Source organism: Patagioenas fasciata, chromosome 1, assembly GCF_037038585.1.
Source record: "Patagioenas fasciata isolate bPatFas1 chromosome 1, bPatFas1.hap1, whole genome shotgun sequence".
Lineage (NCBI taxonomy): Eukaryota > Metazoa > Chordata > Aves > Columbiformes > Columbidae > Patagioenas > Patagioenas fasciata.
Genome location: NC_092520.1, coordinates 87,864,197 through 87,870,517, shown reverse-complemented (window position 1 = coordinate 87,870,517; position 6,321 = coordinate 87,864,197).

Here is a 6,321-nt window from a genome sequence, read left to right as displayed (position 1 = left end):
CAGTGTTCAGGATATTACTGAACTGCTGCTGCCTTAACAAGAATCTTTACATTAAATCTTGTTCTGAGATTAAAGGATGACAGACAGTGCTTTAAAGTTACAATTTCATACAGATAATTATATTTGTATGACAGTACAGCTTGAGCTCCTCAGTCTTTAAATTGAAAAAAAAAGCCTTACAGTGCTACAGAGTAGACTGTCATAAAATTAAAGAAAGCAAAAATTATTAGCTGCACATAATTATGACTAGCATATTCTGAGCTACCACAAAGGTAACAGATTAGGTATATATTTTTCTAAAATGTCTGTAACTTTAAAAATAAAGTAATGAAATATAAGAGATTAGGATATAAAAACTGCACTCTTTTTTAACTTGAGAAATTTCAATTATATTTTTTAGTTCATAAAAGCTGTCAAAGCTATTCTTCTTATGCATTTGTTTACACACAAGCAAAACACTGGCTTTTTGTTAAAACATCTGTAAAATATCTGTATAATTAAAGTATCTATTATTTTCTTAAAAACAACATGTATCTGTAGCAATACTAATTACTGTGAACTGAACAAGAAGGATGAGCCCTTAGACATTCCTGACAACTGTGTTCAAACTATTATGCTAATAAAAATAAGACCTATACTTACAAGATGTGATTAGATCACTTCTATTTTTCTGCCAAAGAAAATGAACTTGAAGCTAATTTTTCAACATTCAGAAGCTTCAAGTGAAAGACGAGGATTTGTTCGCCTGGGTGCAGATGCTCCAGTGGAGAAAACTACCAGAGCTACCCAAACACATGAAAACAATTTTAACAGCTTAGGACATGTCCCTCAGAGGTATATACCAGAAAATACTTAGACAGTTTTGAAGACCTAGCTTTCCCATGACATGTCACCATATTTGCATTAAGGCAACACTTCTGAGCTTAGTGGTGCTTCTTTTCAAAATAACTATTGTATGCAATAAACACATGGAAATTAAAAAAAAAAAAATCAGCCGTCAGGCAGAGATTTGACATCCACTACCTCTAGTGGAAACTGGGACTGAAAATAAGCTGTTCTGGCATATCATTCAGAGTTCTTCTGTTTTCTGCAGTGTTCACAATTGTTTTGTGTAAATTTAGTTTGAATGGAAGATTGCATCTGAACCTCTGTGTATTCTTTATCTAGAGTGCCTGCCAGAGGTATGGACACAAGGGCAAAATTGAAAGTGTATTCTTGGTGAATTTTGATGGTTCAAGGGAAACAGTAAGTGTGAAAGGAGATGGAAAGACATAAACCTTAGCCAAGACTCACTATTTAACAAAAATATTGAAGTAAAAGGATCAGAAATGATCATAAGAACCACTCTACCTGCAGATTTGAGAGCAGCAGATAGTAAAGTAGTGACAGAGAGTTAAGCTTAATCCATGAAAATCACAAGATAAAATTCCATAGTACAAGGCTGAAGAAGACAAAGTGAGTGGGTATGTGACATTTACTCTATTTCCTCAGTCCAAAATTCACTGTTTTAGTGTGTTAACAAAGTCTCACCTTATTTATACACATTTACTATAAAATTATTTGTATATGTTGCTGTTTATGAGAATAATGCAAAGGGTTCAAGAGCCCCAAAAAAAGACTATTTTAGTTCTGCTTGTTTTATAGTACTCCAAGTAATAAAAATATTATTACATCTATAATCCTACATGCCGTAGCAGCAGGGTGACCTTTTTTTAAAAAATAATATATCTATATTCAGGAGTCTTTCACGTCACATATGCCTCTAACAATAAACTACTAAATGCTTTTCTCAAGTTCAAAGCCTAATTGTTTCTAGGAAAAAATAATGAGATGTACCAGTTCATGTTCCTGATGGTCAAAATTAGATTTTCTGCAGGCATCCTCTTTGTTTTGAAGTCTAATATGCTAACTACACTGAGGAGAAAACAAAGTCAGCAATGTACTTGCGTAATAGAATCATAGAATCAGTAATGGCCATTAGTTTGTAGCCTTCTAGCAGCACAGTGGCTTCCAGCTCCTCCTGTTTGTTGCCAATGCTGTGTGCACTGGTGTAGAGGCACTTCAGCTGTGCTGTTGGCTGCATCACCTTCTTAGAGGAACATCCCTTAATTTCTTTGAAGTGTTTCACTGGTGTTTTCCAGTTGGCCTCTATTACCTCAGGAGCCCCTGACTCCATGAGACTTCAGTTGTGTGCCAGTGAGGCCAGCACACTTCAGGGCCACTGGCTGAGGGTCCTCTCTAGTGCCCCACCACTCTGTTCTTGGTGTCTCATCACACAGCTTGTCACAGGTGAGACTGTTATCATCCCCTCCCCCATCATGTCTAGTTTAAAGCTCTGTCAATGAGCCCTGCCAGTTCATGTGCAAAGACCTTCTTACTTCTTTGAGAAAGATGAAGGGTCTCTGAACTGTTAATTAGTTCCTATAATTTGTAGTTTTCTTAACACTAGAGCCTGTCTTTTTCAGTTCAATGAATATTTATTTATACTTATTACATGAGTAGAATCATAGGAGAGAAAAATACACAGACATACCTAATAAGAATATACCCAAGCGTGCAAGGTTGACCCAAGTACAACTGTACATGCCTACATCCTTTTTGCATCACATTAAAGAAGCTTTCAGATAACAGAATCATAGGATCATACAATACTTTCGGTTGGAAGGGACCTTCAAAGATCACCTAGTCCAACCCTTCTACAATGAGCAGGGACATCTTCAAATAGATCAAGTTGCTCAGAGCCACACCCAGCCCAACCTTGAATGTTTCCAGGGATAAGGCATCCACCACTTCTCTGGGAAACCCATTCCAGTGCTTCACCATTCTCATTTTAAAAAAATTCTTCATGTCTACCCTGAATCTCCCCTCCTTGAGTTTAAATCATTACCACTTGTCCTATTGCAACAAGCCCTGCAAAAAAGACTGTCCTGATCTTTATTACAAACCTCTTTAATTACAGAAGAAGACCACAGCTTCAGTCGCTTGTGCAGCAGTTTCTGACCCCCTTTTCTAGCGCTTTTGGGAACAGCTTCTGGGATTTTCAGAGAACTCTGGGACTCTAAGGATGGATACAGTCCTAGGAAACATGCTCTGGCTGACTCTGCTCTGAGAAGGGGGTTGGACCAAGTGGCCTTCAGAGGTACCTTCCCACCTCAGTCACTCTGTGATTGTAAAAGACTCATAGAGTTTCCACTGTGTCAAAATTTGGTCTGATCTAGTAGCCATGAAACTCCTGTTACCATCATTCATAGTGATTACTTGTGTGTTTCTCTTCACTCATGAAAATATCAAATTATGAAATTCATTATGAATTAATGAGAAAGCTATGTGACAGCTGGCCAGTGTTGTTTTGTTTTGTTTTCATAGAATGATACTAATCTTTATTGCATGAGGTGTGGGATAAGGGTTTTCGAAAGTTCAAGGCCTGCTGAGCTAGTGTTGGGCCTGAGTTTATTTCAACAAACATCCACACTGTATGCTTGAGGTACTTTCTGGAGCGAATGACCTGTTAATTTTGCCCAGGTTTCCTCTGAGAGGTAGGTAATTTCTTCAAGAAATAAGCCCTGTAGTGAGCAGGTGTGAATGAACCACAGATGATGGAGGGAACAAGAACCTTGACAGTAATGTGGAGCAAGGCAAATTGACAGTGTGGACACATGCTCTCACAGAAGAGAGATTGCTGAAATGGGTGTAACAGGAACAGTTAAGCCATTTTCAGTTCCCATGGTCCAAAAAGGCTTACATATGCCACTGTGACTGCAGGCAGTTCAAGCTACCATGGAGAAGATTTGAGGAATGAAGCTCTATTCATCACTTGTAGAATAATCAAATTGCTGTAAAGATCAGTGGCTACTCCTTTGAGACTGGCAGATTAGAAACAAAGTGCAGCAACCTAACCCACGCCAGGAAGGAAGCACCCTTGCTGCATGAAATATTCTGGCATGGTTAACACCAAGGTTCTTCTCACACAGTGATTCCTGGTATACAGATTTCTTGGCCAAAGTAAACAGTATGATCAGTTAGAAGCACAGAAGCAGAACAGATTGTAGTTCAGCTTGTGTCTTTGGAGGAAACTGGTTACCTAAAATGTCAAGTAGGCAAACAGTTCAAGCCACTGAAGCCAAGAAGCAATGTGTAAAAACAAGAAAGGTGGTGTTACTATCTTTTAACAGTCATCAATCCAAATCTCACACCATTTCAATGCAGCCTAATATATCACTTTCTATATTACATAGATAGCTTAATTATCACATGTTGAAAACTCTAATCATGTTGGGGTTTTTTTATGTTAATCAGGTAACACAAACCACAATGTAACTCTTTTTAGGAGTTAACCTACTCTTAGTGTAGCACAATCAGTGACTCTTCCATTCACGGAAGTCTAGGGTTCAACGCTGTTTGGCCTGTGAATTCCTACGTTGTGTTATTTCACATCTCTTCAGAAGCATGCCCTCACCCACACTGTCACACAGAAAATGCACCTATTCTTCATCCCTCCTCTCATCTGCCTTACTTGATAGTTCATGGGTTTGCTACAGAAAATACTCATCCTTTCATTTCTCCTTATTTTTATTTTTATCCCCTGAAACTAATCACCTTCTTCCATTTAATCCATTTAATTCTGTTTTAACCTTCAGTATCTATCATTAACCCAGCTACACAGATTGCTTTATATCTTTCTAGATCATCTTCCTTATTATTATTATTATTATTCAGCTTTTTGCCTTTTTTTCCCCAAATATTTGTCTCATTATCCCAGCACTTTCTAGTTTACATCCAGATTATATTTTTTGTTTTCTAGGAAAAAATAAAAGCAGTTTTAACTTTGATTGAAACTTTCTTTTTAGCTTATTGTAATGTATTTCACTCTTTTCTACTCGAAGTCTGATTTCCCTCCATGATATAATCCTGTTTATCCAAGACCGATGGGCAGTTAAGTATCACAATATCCAATGTGGGTGTTGGAAAGAAAAAAAACTTTTGAGAATGTTGATTAAGTGCTGAAATACAATGTCTTTCATAAACTCATCCAGTGAAAACTGGCACAATCTACGCTTTTAAATCTACTTCAATAATGCAGAATGGATTTATATTAGCAGTTCAAATTACTGATAAGCAAAATACTGACACATTCCTTTCAAGAAAACAGACATGAAAGTTACAGACCTCAGTAATTAAGTCTTTGACATAATTTCTATTATAAACCCAGATTCTAGACAATGTATTCTACTTGCCTAAAAATAGATCAAGAAATCTGCACAATTTATATTACTTTTAACATACAATTAATCTCTGCTTGAGCTCAAGTGCAAATCTTAATATATTTTTGTAATTTTCAAAAAAAACCCACTTTTGGTATAGAATATAGAAAATCAAAGATCCATATTATCAAAATGAACACTTAAAATTAGCAATAAATTGTTTTTCATAGTCATATAAATTGACTAATCATAAGTTATGTACATAACTTTATACACTTTACATTCAGTAAATAATTTTGCCAATCAAAATGAAAACACATTTCAGAAGTAGTACTAGCACAAGATAGAATATTTGTATTAATATTTATCATTACTGATGGAAATGAATAAGACCAGTTGGTAGATGATGGGAAAATCTGAACTCAAGTTCAAACAGAACTGGCAAACCTTGCCCCTGAAAGGTAATCAAATTGAAATGGCCTATTTTAATTGCTTCATGAACTCAGCCAGGTTCATGCACATAGAGGAGAGCTAGCTTACTCTTGGTTTTGTAAGTTTACCAAAAGACTCACTATCGTTAATATGGTTAGTAGGAGACTATTTACTCTAGAGAAGCCTTGGGTGATCACTTACTGCTCTCTATCACTAACAGGAACTATAATTGATTATCAGTATTCTATTAAACCATCTGGTTTTATATTTGATTTATAATAGAGTTATGTTGCTGTCTGGTTTGCCCTGGCAACTATTAAGCGCAGTTCCTGCAGTTTAGGTGGCAAAACATAATCTACGGTCATTGAAAATATAGTGAACACTTTAGTAAGAACTTCAGGTTTATAAGAAGATGTGTCTGTCTCAGATATAGTAAAGTCACCACAGAAATCAATCTCAATTGAGGTCATGCTACTTTGCTCACTATATTTCTGAATATTGTTGCCCATTCCTATGCATGTTAATTTACCCAAGCCCTCCACAGCAGACTGTGAGTGATTAAGAGGACAGCAGCACTAAGACAATGATACAAGTCTCAGTACTCTTTTGTTAATATTTTGTCAAATCTATCATCATCACTATATTTATCATGTTTTCTTATATTTTTGACATTATGTGTACAGTTCAT